The 14,350-nt window shown below is 32.2% G+C and overlaps 1 protein-coding gene across 1 annotated transcript in view; it reads right to left on the reverse strand.

The window, feature by feature from the left end:
* LOC308640288 (uncharacterized protein) overlaps positions 1-14,350 on the reverse strand; it is a gene marked incomplete at its 5' end in the record, with an annotated part of 129,767 nt that overhangs the window by 6,973 nt on the left and 108,444 nt on the right. The gene's annotated exons all lie outside the window — the stretch shown is intronic.

A 14,350-nucleotide genomic window follows, 5' to 3' on the forward strand; every position in this document is an offset into this window, starting at 1 on the left:
TGCCTCTCTGACAGCTTGGAAATACTCCTTTTACCAGGGTCTCAGTTATCACTAGTGAACAAACACATACATGAAATTACTATAACATTCTGATCTGTGATGTCTTTCTTCTGATTCAGCATTATTATTATTATTATTTTTAATTTAAAGATTTAATCCAGGGGCACTCTACATTTCAAGAAGTTTTGATTTTTTTATTGTGATAAATGGGCTTACAATGTTGCTTAGGGTCTCTGAATTACTGAGTCTTGAATCATATTTTTTTATCCTACCTCATTTTTCCACATCACTATGATTACAGGTTTGTGCCACCTTTTCCTGACTCTGCAACCACTTTTGATACCAAATGTGCAAACTTGCACAACAACCAATATTTCAACAACTAGTAGTCCAATAATTCAGTTCTGATACCATCTAGTACAGATCCCACAAGTTTGGTGTTCCCTACTATCAAATTTTACTAACTTAGGTGCCAGTTTCAAGCCCCAGAATAGAACAATATTCATATTTATAATTAATTTCCTATAAATTAGGGGTCTCTACATTTACTCACTCAAGTTACTTATTCTGATAAAAAAGAACACTTATGTATACCAGCTTGTTATAAATTATATAAATCTGGAAGATGACAATTGAAACCTTACATAGAATCTAAAAAAATGTCAGAGGAAAAAGGGACAGTATATAGGCCATTTGAGGAAATAAGTGGTTGAAGATATTACCTCCAATTTTTATGTTCTGCCATAGAAGAGCCCCTTTCCCAATAAGATTTAGAAGATCCTCACTATTTTAAATATGCTGATTCAGATACTCATTCTGAATATTCCCATTGTTTTACATAAAATAATATTTAATTGAACATTTTACATTCAGGGGTAAGAACAAAATATTTGTTAAAAAAACAGGTTGGTATTCTTTAGATAATTTCCTTTATATGAAAATCTAAGAATACTGAGCCGTCTCATGGCAGTCCAAACCAACATACACACAATTTTCTTAAAACTCCTAAGTATTCATTGGCTTCAGGGAAAAGGATACTTCATTTGGAGTTTTGATTTTTTTTTTTTTTTGGTACAGGGGTATTCTACAACTAAGATATATTCTAGACCTTTTATTTATTTTTTTTGAGACAGTCTCTCACTAAGTTGCTACACTAAGCTTCAGGTTGTGACATGCCAGATTGTTGTGATTACTGGCATGTCACAATATGCCCAGAAAGATATGAATGCTCTAACTTCCTTTGGTCCATTTTCATTTCACCTTATTTATTTGCTATTTCTTCTAAAAAGAAACCCTTGACAGCCTAAGATTTTGGATGCATCCATATCTTACATTTGATAAATTTGAAGTATTGCAAAATAGATTTAGAAAAACAAAAGCTGCTTATAAACTATCTCTGAATTTTTTCCAATCTGACATTCTAGAAATAGCTCCACAGCAATAAAAATTATAGCCACAGATACAACTATGATCTCACTTACCTTCAATGATGTTCTTTTTCAGGCTCAAAAAATTACCTTAGTTTGAATACAATTTTATTTGAAATTTGCCTCTATCTTTTCTCTTTGGCAACTTTTTTAAATCTTTCAAATGTTAGTGATGAATTGCATTTTATAGGTAATAAAAATATTAGACTAAGTGAGACATGCTAAACCCACCATCCTATTTATTTAAATATTTAGTTACCACCCCAAACTTGAGACATTACATTATGACTTCCAATTAGCATATACTGAGTTTTTCCTTGAAGACATCTGCACAAACACAATAGTTTTTTTTTTTTTTTTTTTTTGGTTGTTGTTGTTGTTTGTTTGTTTTTTTCCTAAATCCTTGCTACGGATTATTCTCATTTCAAATTCTGGCCCCTTATACTCAATCTTCCCTACATCAGTAAGAAAAAGGAGGACAAAAATCATATTTCCCTTTCTTTTCAGTTACAGAATCAATAGATCTGAGCAGTAATGTGTTTCTCGGGAGCTGAACCTAACATTTCAGGAAAATATTATTAATATTCCTATATCTGAATTATTTAGATGAAAATTATAAAGGATATTCCTGTAATCTCTAGAGTATCTAGAGTATCCAGCTAGTCCAACAAGGTGTTCCATTCCCTGACCACAAGCTGCTCTGTAGGAAGAGAGGAATACACACAGGTTAGCATTCTCTAGGTAATTCAACAAACATGGAACCTGTGGACACGTTGGGTCAGCTTCATGTAATTTTTACCCCATAGCCACTCAAAGACATGGCAGATACTGAAAAGACATCACACTCTAAACTTTCTTAATGGGGACCTAAACTTGCGGTCTATGCTTATGAAAGACAAATAAACAAAAGTTCAAAGATTTTTTTTTTATTTTAATATCAAGGATTAAACTCAGCAGTGCCTACACACTGAGCATCATTCACCTCCCCTTTATATTTTTTATTCTCAATATATTAATTCTCTCACATCAGCCTATTAAAATGCTGAGATTATGAACTTGATCTTCACACCTGACATTAGGTAACATAGCATGGTGTCATTTAAAAGAAAAAAATATATATTCACAAAGTGAATATTTTACCAGTGAATGAATATATATATATATATATATATATATATATATATATATATATATATATATCCCCCCATTGGTGTGTGTGTGTGTGTGTGTGTGTGTGTGTGTGTGTGTGTGTGTGTGTATTTGGTGATACTTACTTCCATCCTCTGTACTGAGGGGAAAAAATGAATAAAAAAATAATGTTTACCAAATGGTTGCTGAATTAAATAAATAAATAAAGTTATGTCCAAGTGTTAGAACATGGGTAAATGCTTGAGAATGATAAAATATTAAAATAGAAAGAAAACCAATTTGAGATTTATACCAAATCATAAATTGTTACTAGTATTCTGAGAACCATAATTATTTCACAAACATAACTTTCAAAATTTTCATTAAAGTATGATGCACATATAAAACCACATAAAGCATTTATGTAAAGATTCAGAAGTTATTCAAAAGTAAACACATTTTGTATCAGCCTTGCTCAGGACAGTCTAAATCACTTTTTTCATCTACTATCCCAAAGAGCAAAAAGGTTCTTAATAACTAGCATGGGAATGTTTTATTACATAAATGTAAAATGTATCTTAAAAAAGTAAATATTTTACCAGTTACCCAAATTTAATACCTGCATATTTTATGCCATTTTTATTTTTTCTATGCTTCTACCCATTTCACAACATAGGCCAGCCATCCTCTTTGTATATTTATTTTTTGGTGATGTCATATGTACATATCTTGAATGTCATAGAAATACATTATACAGTTTTAACAAATTAGAATGTTAAATCCTTCACTACTTTTAAGCACAGAGTATTTACATCATTGCCCCCCCCAAAAAAAAAAAACATTTTCTTTTACATGCAACTTTGTTTTCCCCAGAATGATGTTACTGTAATGTATTATAAAAACTATAATTTTATTTTGCCTGGCATAATGCAATATAATTTTAAATACAGCTACTGTAAGAGTCAATAAGCACGTGTGCTTCAGTAAAGTGTTCCTTTATACTGATGACTGATTTTGTATATTATGGATGCACTACAAATTGTTCATTTCAACATCCAAGAACATTTGAGTTATTTCTTATTTTGGACCATTAGGATGAATGGGGCCATCAATAATTTTAAACAAATAATTATTCCACTCAGCTTATTTTTTCCTAGTATTTCAATGACACTATATTTCATTTTTACTGGTTGCTAAGAAAATTATAATTTCCATCTTATCTCAATTTAATTAGAGCCAATATTATATGAGTTTACTAAATACAAAATAAAAGCCTTACCACAGACTGTTTATTTTCTTGTACCCTTTGTGCAAGTACTATAAATGTTTATGTACACATTATACATCCCAAAATACATTGCATAATTTTTGTACAAAATAACCATAGGTTATTGTAAAACAAAGAGAAACAAGTGTCAATCTTAAGGTTGCTAATATATGTTAGACATGGTGGTATACACCTATAATTCCAGTGACTTGGGAGGATAAGGCAGGATGATCACAAGGTCAAATAGTGCCTCTGCACTTAGCAAGGCTCTAAGTCATTCAGCAAAACACTGTCTCTAATAAAAATATAAAAAGGGCATGGGAGCACAGGATTTGTCTCAATGCTTAAGTGTACCTAGGTTCAATTAATGGTACCAAAAAAAGAGAAGATTTCTAATATATTACAAAATTGAGGCAGTGTGGTAAAACTTTGACAATAATAAAGCACATACAGAATTTAATAGATAATACTGAGAAATTATAAAATGTTAGTTACATTTTGGCTGCAATATTAATAGGTATGTAGTTTTTGGTAAATTTTCTTTGCTACGTGCACATATTTCTAAGTATAGATTTTTAATATCACTATTTATAGGTTGAGATACCATTTAAACAACAGAATATAGTATTCTTTTATACTGATTTATTTATGTTTTAAAAGACACTTTTTCTCAGCTTTTTAAAGTTTTCAGGAATGTGAATTCATAAACGGTTTCAAAGTCACTGAACACTACACAATAAGGAGTATAGAGATCCTTTAATACCCCTGGTAAATACTCTAAGACACATTAGAGATGAAAAACAGTTCTATGTGACCATTCTGAATTTAAGACTTCACTCTCCAATTTTTATGTACACAATGACAGCACATTAGATAACATTCAGCCAGAAATTCACCACATTAGTCAGAAGCCCAAGTGCATATATTTTGTTGACTTTTCCATTTTGTCTAATTTTTTTTCTATCTTTACACAATTCCTTTATGGTGACCTTGAAAATATCTACTTTTTTAGCTCTGTTATAACTCATTTGGGGAAAAAACAAAATTAAATAGCAAGAGACACAAGTAAGCTACTTGGTATATACCTTACTTTTACCATATTAAAAACATTGGTTTGAATCTCAAAAATCTACAATTCAGAAACAAAACAAAACAAAACAAAACAAAACGAAAAAAACAAGACCACCAAAGAGACACAAATATATCCACTCAGTGAAAAAAGTGAAAGAAACATGAACCAGTAAATTTTCTGTTCTCAATTAAGTAGATGACAGAAGCAATAAAAAAATCCTCCAAGTTTTAAAAATAAAAACGTATTTTCAGGAAGTTTTTCAGAATCAGCCCTACATTTTTGAAAACTGCAAAAATAAAATATATTAAAAAGTATTTTAGAATATTTTATAAAGAATGAGAAGTTACATAAAAGATAGAGTCACATCTGCAGTAAGCAGCAGGTAAGATATTAAATAAACAAATAAATAGATAAATAAATAAATAAATAAATGAAATGCTGAAGAATTTGCCTTACCAAGCTCATTCTGTTTCTGAAAATATGCTAGGCAGCTTTCAATTAAACTTGCAAATATATATAAACAACCTGGACAACCAGTATTTATATTTGATACCTACCACTTTTGGAGAATTCAGTTTGGTTACATTGTCAATTAAACTTGCAAAAAAAGTCCCTAGATTCCTATTGCTACTAAAAGAAATAATCACAAATATAACAGCTTAAAATAATAAAAGAACTCATTTTTTATAGTTATGGATGTTTGTATTATCAAGACAGAGGATTAATAACAAATTTTAGCAAAGACACATTCCTTCAGAAACTCTGGAAGAAAATCATTCCAGCTTTTAATGGTTATTGTATTTTTTCTGTGGTTACAAATGTTTCCGTTCTCCTAGTAGTGATACAGCCTTCAAAAGAATAAAGAGAGACTACACAAACACACACACACACACACACACACACACACACACACAGAGAGAGAGAGAGAGAGAGAGAGAGAGAGAGAGAGAGAGAATGGTGCTGTCATAACAAGTTACAACATTCAAGCCTCATAGAATCAGAACTATAGCAACATAGATGTTAGATCCTCCATTGAGCTTATTTTTATTCTTGCACAGAGTATTTGACAGAATCACAAAAAATAAAATTTCATACACAGTGGATGAAGGAAGAGAGGGGACACTGATCCAGGAGAAAGTAGCAAGACAGGTTAATTATGCACAAAACTGACTATGACAGATTAAAATGTGACATCATACACTGTCTCCAGATGCAGAGCAGAGGACATAACTGTGTACAGAGTGGAATATTTACTTATTTTTTCTTGAAACCTTTAAACCCACTCAATTACATGGAGCTTTGGATTATTCCAACTAATACTCTATTTATACTTTCTGCCTGTCCTTGGTAATCCTCTTAAAATGAATGTGCATGGTACTTATTTGAATACTGGGAAAAGAGAAACTATATCAGTGACCTATATTACTCAATTTTTAAGACCCTTTCCTGTTTATTTTCATGGATTTATGTATGTGAAGGCCAAATTTTAATATTGTAGATAAGGAACACTCAGGTATCCAAGATAAAATATAAAGTGAGAGAAAATACTTGCAAAGTACATATGTAGCAAAAAGTTGATATGACAGAATGAAAGTGGTTTATATTTGTGAGGAAAAGAAGGCATACCAAAAGAGTATGTTACAGTCAAAATATTTCTAAATTCACTTAATTAAAGAGGAAATATTAAACCATTATATAAATTTACAAAAAGGAGTATAAATCATGACTATAGAGACAAGTTTACAAAAAGCAAATTCACTATTGCATATCAATCAGGAAGGAGAACATGAAATAGAAAGGCAAAAAAAAAATAACGGAAATTACAAGCCTTGTGGAAAATTGATTTGGTACTGCCTACATAGGTATACCTCAATGAGTCAACAGTTCTACTCTTGGACACCAAAATATTGCGAATTTTCCAACAGGTTACTGCCACTGCTGTTTTCATCATGAAAACACACTGCTTCTGCAGCCATCTTTCACTGTCTAAGTCAGAGCCCTGGTTACCAAGATTCCCATGAGCCCATGCCCAGTCCCACAACAATGTCAGAGTAAAGCATAAGGTATGTGACATCCTTGAGAATCAAGGATCTGAATGTGGACACAATGAAAGAAATAGCAAATTGGAATAAATAGAAGAAAGGTGAAGGACTAAAAGAATGGATCTAAGGAGGATGAAGAAACTGCTAACTGTGTATTAGATGAGAAAAGAGGTTGATCCCATGGGGAAGAAGACAGGAAATATTGTGGCAGCAGGATACTTACCCCAGTGGCCTCATATTTGGACATTCCTAAAAACCAGAATGCTGTAATCAAACAAGTATGCCACACACCTGGCTTCCTGCTCTTAGAGCTTTACCAGAAATGTCACTCTCATTTTCTTTAAAGACTTTGAATTTATCCCTCTCCAGGCACTGCTCATCCAATTTAAATCTGCTGGTCCTCTACTTCTGAACCTGTTCCGTCTGAGCTCCCTCAGATTGTCTCCAGTAACTCATACCTAATCTTTTTTTTCTTCTTCTTCAAACTATCCCACAATCCTTATACTCAGGTAACCTCTCATAACTGAACTCTTCATGCTCCATCCCTGATATTTTGAGCTACCCCTCTTTTTTTGACTCCTGGATCACCCTCCTATTTGCTCCACCAAAAAACTTCAGGCATAATTGGTATAAGATTTTGTTTCCTACACAATGAGATACATATTTTACTCAATTCTTGTACAATTAACAAAATAAATAAATGGTCCCAATTGTTTTTTGTTTGTTTGTTTGTTTAAAGAATAATACTTTTAAATAACTAGTTGAAACAAAAAAGTTGAAGTTACCACTAGGGTGACTGGAGTGTATAGTGAAAGCAAGAGGACACGAAGCTGTTCTATGTAGCATCATTAATGTTCTATTTCTTAATAGAAATAGTAGTCACATAGTAATGTTCCACTTGTAATAATTCATTGATCGGTAGACTGTGATGCTGATCAAGTATTTTCACTGTTAAATATAATCAAATTAATTTCATAAAAGTTGGTGGGGAAGAGCATAAGGGAGACAAACAAATTAGGGTACCTGAAATTACACTATTAAATGATTAATTCAAAATAAAAGTAAAAATTCATTCACTAAATATCAGTCTCGATATTTTGAGAAAGGCAATTTTTATAGGTAGAGTGTATATGGAAAATACTAACAAAGGAGTAATACTTGAACATATTAACACTGAATATAGCATAGAAAGTATCAGTAATTCCAAATGTTGCATTGAGAACACAACTAAAATTAAAAGAGCTCTGGTAAATTTTATAAGTAAAATTTTTATATTATTTATATATTATATACTTGTAAAATGTATGGTATGTATAATGATGCCTCATTTAATTATGTGGATACATTATAGAAAATGCACCATAAGGTGATTCTGTTATTTTACTAATGATGCAGGGTACTTACTTAATTCTACATGGTATATACCACTACACACCTAGGTTATAATTTAGCCATTAGAGTACATAAAGTCCATCATTAATGAAAACATTGTGCTACATATGACTATTGGATTTAACATTATAGCAATCAAATAGATATCATGATGAGGTGAGTTATTAGCCCTGTGGAACTAAAGACAGAATACTTACAAAGACTCTGGCCATTTAGACAATGATATAACACAGAAACAGAACTACCATAAAGGAGAAAAAAAAAGATAAACTTTCCAAAAAAACTCTGCTTAAACAATGGAGTATCTGCATAATAAAAAATGCCATTGTATCATTTCCTGGTATTAGTTAATAAATCATTCACTGGTAAAATATACCTTAATATAAAAGAAAAATATAAGATATGCCATAGTTTTTACAAGAAAGAAATTTATACAGTGTACATAATGGTTGGTGATTGTAATACCAGCTACTTGGAAGAAAAAGAAATATTGCAAAATTAAGATCAGCTTAAGCATCTTAGTGAGATGCTTACTCAAAATAAACTTTAGAAATGGCTGTGAATGTGTCTGAGTAGTATGACACACCTTTTTTAATCATGAAGAATATTAAATAATAATAACATTAAGAGAAATATGGTTGTTTATTTTCAAAGTTAAATGATACCTTTATTTATTTTTTTGAGAGAGAGAGAGAGAGAGAATTTTTTAATATTTATTTTTCAGTTTTCGGAGGAAAAAACATCTTTATTTTATTTTTTTTATGTCGTGCTGAGGATCAAACCAAGCACCCCGCAGATGCCAGGTGAGCAAGCTATGGCTTGAGCCACATCCCCAGCCCCTAAATGATACCTTTATAACAAAACAGGAAAATACTTAAATGCAAATCATATTTATAATATGATACCATTAAAGGGTACAAACTGAAGTAACAAATGGGGGAAAAAACTAATTGCCTCACATATGACAAAATGTATGCCTCACATATAAAAAAGGAGTAACAGAAGCTAGGGAAAGAGGATCCCAAGCCTTAGCAACATATCCAAGCCCATAAGCAAATTAGAGACCCTGTCTAAAACTTAAAAAATAAAATAAAAATATTAGGGGATGTTGCACAGTAGTTAAGAATCCCTGATTTTAAAACTGGGCAGCAAAATAGTAAATAAAAATAGAAAGAATATCAAACACAGAGACTCCAAAATAGAGAAAGTAACAGCTATGATTGGTGGCAGATTTTTATAATCCCAGCAGCTCAGGATACTCAGGAAAGAGAATTGTGAGTCCAAATCCAGTCTCAGAAGTTTAGTAAGGGCCTAAGCAATCAAGTGAGACCATGTATCAAAAGAAAATATTTTTAAAAATCTAGGATGTTGTTCAGGGGTTAAGTGCCTCTGAAATCAATGCTCGGTGACAATAAAAGGAAGGGAAGAGATCAATAGCCACCTTTTAAAAGGAAACATACTGTTCAATAAATAAAAAATAGCTCAATAGCTTTAGAAATTTGAAAATGGCAATTAAAATCATATCTGTGGCACAAAAATTAAATAGTATAAGTAAGAACATGGAGCAAGTAAATTCTAAGGAACTAAAGAGAGAGTAAAAATTGTTATTTCTTTTAGGAAAGGGGTATTGAAAATATATGTCTATTCCCCAGCAGAAGCATATGCTTATTAATATTACTGCATATCTTAACCATGATAACATATAAGGATATGGCCGTATTGGTACAAACAGCTGAAATCCAGGACATGGAGAAAAGGCAATGTACATTGAGAAAGATATAACAAGAATAGTGTTAGAAAGGCAAATGGAATACAGTGAGAAAATGATTTTCAAAACCCATTTTCATCATAATACATCCAGTTTGACAAATATGAGAGTCATCACATAATTTTATGTAGATGTCACATATATGTGTTATTTTGCATTCATGCACGTATAAAAATATGTAGAGTTTGAGAAAATAAAAATATACAAAAGAACATAAAAGACTTTATTATACACATCATTGTGTACATGATAAAACTCATCATTACCAAGATGTAAAATTTCCCCTAAATCTACAATATCACTTCATTAAAATATTAGCATATTTTACTTTTAATGAGAGAAGTGACCAGAGAAAAAATTCTAAAATTCATCTGGAATGTTATATGTTATATTTGAAACCAGCAACATGAAAATTCTGAATTTAAAGAACAACTTATTTTACAATAATAAAAAACAAAATCCATAGGTGAATGAATATGTATGTGAAACTTTATGTATACTTAATAGGAATTGAAAGGTCAACATAAATCTAAACACCTCAAGAACAACATCACATGTGAATGGTTGACATGGCCAACCTGGAGAAAAATCGACTTGGGGGCAGAATTCACTGGTGTAGTTTGTGTACAATCTGCAAAACACATGATTACAATAATAGCCCAATGATAAAAGGCGTACATTAAGTGAGGGCAATGTTGGGAATATAAATAAGTAGTAGCTCCTGACTCACTTTCCATTAATGAATACATTAAATGGAAATATTATATTTCAAGTTCCTCTTAGGCAAAGTAAAAAAAAAATGAGTTGAAAGATTTATATAAACTGTACAACTTGGAAAATGTCTACCCTTTGATGATCTTTAAAAACTAGGGTAGGCTGGGATCTCAGTCCAGCCTTAGGCAATGTGCTAGGTAATTGGAACAGAATTACCACCAGCTAGTGAAACCCCAAGAAGAGAATGATTGGGACCATATATATAACACCCTACCTCTAAACTGTTTTCTGTGCTTTAGATCTTAATTTTGCTTGTGCTGAAGAAGGATCCTCACATTAATACCACTAAGAATACAGAAAAAAAATAATAGTTATCTATGTTCTTCCAAGGGCTTCCATGGGCTTAAGACCCTGGGATTGGAACATAGAAGTTAAATCACAAATATGGTTTATGCATTTATGGGTGTTCAGCACACAAAGAGCTCCAGTCTTCAGCTTCCCCCTCTAAAAATTCCATGACAGCCAATTTTTCCCAGCAGGAAAATTTTTCTTTATTGACTGATGTAATATAACATCTTCCATTCAATAGAAGAAACCAGTTACCTCACATATAAGAAAACACTCTAGAGAAAGAAAAGTAGGAGACTTAGGCAGAGGCCCCCAAATAAAAAGCCATTCCATATGCTCAAGTTCTGGGAATGAAGCTTACTGATCATAGGCAAATCTCCCTAGATAACAAAATATTTGTTTACTATTGATTTGCAAGCATCTAAATGGGCTTCTAAAATCCCAAGCAGTAGTTCAGATAAGGGGTTATAAAGCACATATATTTGTTAATTCCCAGAAAAGGTTTCCACACACTCTCTCTGTGGATACATGACAAACTGGACTCCACAATCTTCCCTGACATATTTGATAAACAAGTCAAATAGTGGACAATTGTATACTGAACACAGGTGTTAGAGTAGCTTTCATCACCAGTCACAGTTGCATATGCCTGTAACCCTGGCAGCTTGGAAAGTTGAGGCAGGAGGGCCTCGAGTTCAATGCCCAGACTCAGAAAAAGTGAGGCACTAAGCAACTCAGTTAGATGCTGTCTCTAAATAAAATACAAAATAGGACTGGGGATGTGCGTCTGAGTTAAATCCCAAGTGCCTATTCCCCAAAAAAAGAGAATAGTTTTGTAAATAATCTAATACCAAACAAAGAGTCAAGAAGCTATGGATATGGAAAAAAAGAAAACCCTTGCACTCTGTTGGTGAAAATTTAAGTTTAAAAAAGTCACTTGTGAAAATAATGTAAACTCCTTGAACTATTTAAAACAGAAATAACATATAACATGGTTAAATTAATTCTGGATATAAATTCAAGGAGTTAAAATGAGTAAGTAAAAGAAATGACTGCATGCCCATTATCATGTAGCAGTATTGCCAATACTCAAAGAAAAAAAAAGAGACTTAAGTGAAGGATGTCTCAGGAGATTTATTTCAGGTTCAGGGCATCCAACTACTCTCCAGATAATCTCCACGCAATATTTCAGAGTGCTTCTCCCTTTCCAGTGTACACATACGGTCTCAATACCCTGCACAGTAACTATTGCCTGGCTTTCAGGGTGACTTGCATTTTCCCAATAGATTTTTTTATTATCTAGGTGGAAGCAGAACTTCAGTCTCCTGAGCACTGTGAAGAAAGCCTAGAAATGAATCTGAAATAATGACAAGCTCCAGAAATTAAAACTCGATCAGATAGTGTAAGTCATAGCTTTTGTACTTATCATAATTTGGATTAATCAATTATCATCCAAGAGCACCTGATTGGAAACTGCTTCTCTCCTAGTCTGAATCCACTAAGCCTACTATCTAATAACAGTAGATGGCATCACCTCCAGGAATTAATGAGGCCAGAATGAGTCAAGATAGGCATGTTCTTGTGTGCATTTACTTCATTTTTTAAAGGTGATTATAATTGAGTACAGACAGCAGCTTTTTTAAAAGGCAAGTTTATCCAAAAGTTATGGAGTCTAGCCTGGCAATAGGATATTTACATTAAGCCTTTTATATAGGATAATATCAATGTATGAATTAAATGCATACATATAGTTAATTACTGAAAACTATATAAAGGGCAATAATTTTTTATTAAAGTCTCTTGATCTAATTTCTAAAAAGACAGTTAGAGCTCTCAACTGGGAAGCACTCCCCTAATCTCCAACTACAAATAATATGTTAGGCACAGGTGTAGATTTAACTATTTTAGTATATAAAATAAAAAAAGACATAGTTGAAATTTATTTTAATCACAAAACTGAATATATCTAGAGTATTCTTATTATGAGACAAATATAAAATTACTGATAAAGAATATATATGTATTTAGAACTCCATCCTCACAACTCCCTCAATTTTAATGCTCTAGCACAACTTAATTCATAATGATCACATTCCATTTTGAGAATATGGCTTCCCTGTCCTTGGGGAGTCAAAGGGCCTGGACCCCTGCATTCCATACAAGAGATATGAGAATACACTTTCTAATAAATGCTTTTCCACAAAACCAAACAGCAGTAGAGGCACTTCCCTCAGAAAGAGAAGGAAGACCAAAAGACAAGGTATAAAAGATAATGATTTTTTTTTTCTATTTGATGCTGGACACAGACTCATTCCCATTTCAGATGTCAGATAGCATAACAGAGTTCCAAGAGTTGGATGTCTCATTTTGGTATATCTTTTCACAGCCTTGACTCTAAAACTTAAATATATTAAAGACAAACATCTTATTTTGTAACTTAGCCTTTGAACTAATGCCTACCTAGGCTGTGATATTGTTTCCTCAGTTTGTATGAGGTATTGTGACAGTTTTTGCATCAATCTGATGTATACATATCTGCATAAGCTAATAGCACCTCAATAATGGTCCAGACTTAACTTAGGGAAAAAGGAAAACAGCACCAATAAGGCAACTGCTGTTTTCCACAGAATTTTTTCCAAGTATGTGATAGAATCTTGGTTTCCAATTATAAATGGTGAATGATTCACTCTAAAGCTTATTAGATTTTGATTGGGCTGCTTTATTAATTCATGCTGGGCTTATCTGGGTTTTTCTGGTAGAAAAAGTTAGCTGATGGCTGGTGAACTTCAGAGGGTTACCTATCATCCTCACAAGCAGCACCTTGATTCTCTGCTTTGATAATTCTGATTATTAACACTTATGTTAATAAGTAAGAATGATTTTAAATAATGCAAGTTAACAATATTTCATCTTTATAAAACACAAAAACTAACAAAACATGGTGGCACATATCTAAAATCCCAGTGGCTCAAGAGGTAGAGGTAGAAAAATAATAAATTCAAAGTTAGCATCAGCAACTTAGTGAGGCTCTAAGCAACTTTGAGGGGTTCTGTCTCTAAATAAATATGAAAAGGTATGGGGATGTGGATTAGTGGTGAAGTGCCTCTGGTTCAATCCAAGGTAAAAAAAAAAAAGTGGTTTTTTTTTTTCTAAAAATGTTGTGCTTCAATTTTTTTCACTAGTTGATCTTGT

This window comes from Spermophilus citellus, assembly GCF_964194105.1.
Source record: "Spermophilus citellus genome assembly, contig: SCAFFOLD_209, whole genome shotgun sequence".
Classification (NCBI taxonomy): domain Eukaryota; kingdom Metazoa; phylum Chordata; class Mammalia; order Rodentia; family Sciuridae; genus Spermophilus; species Spermophilus citellus.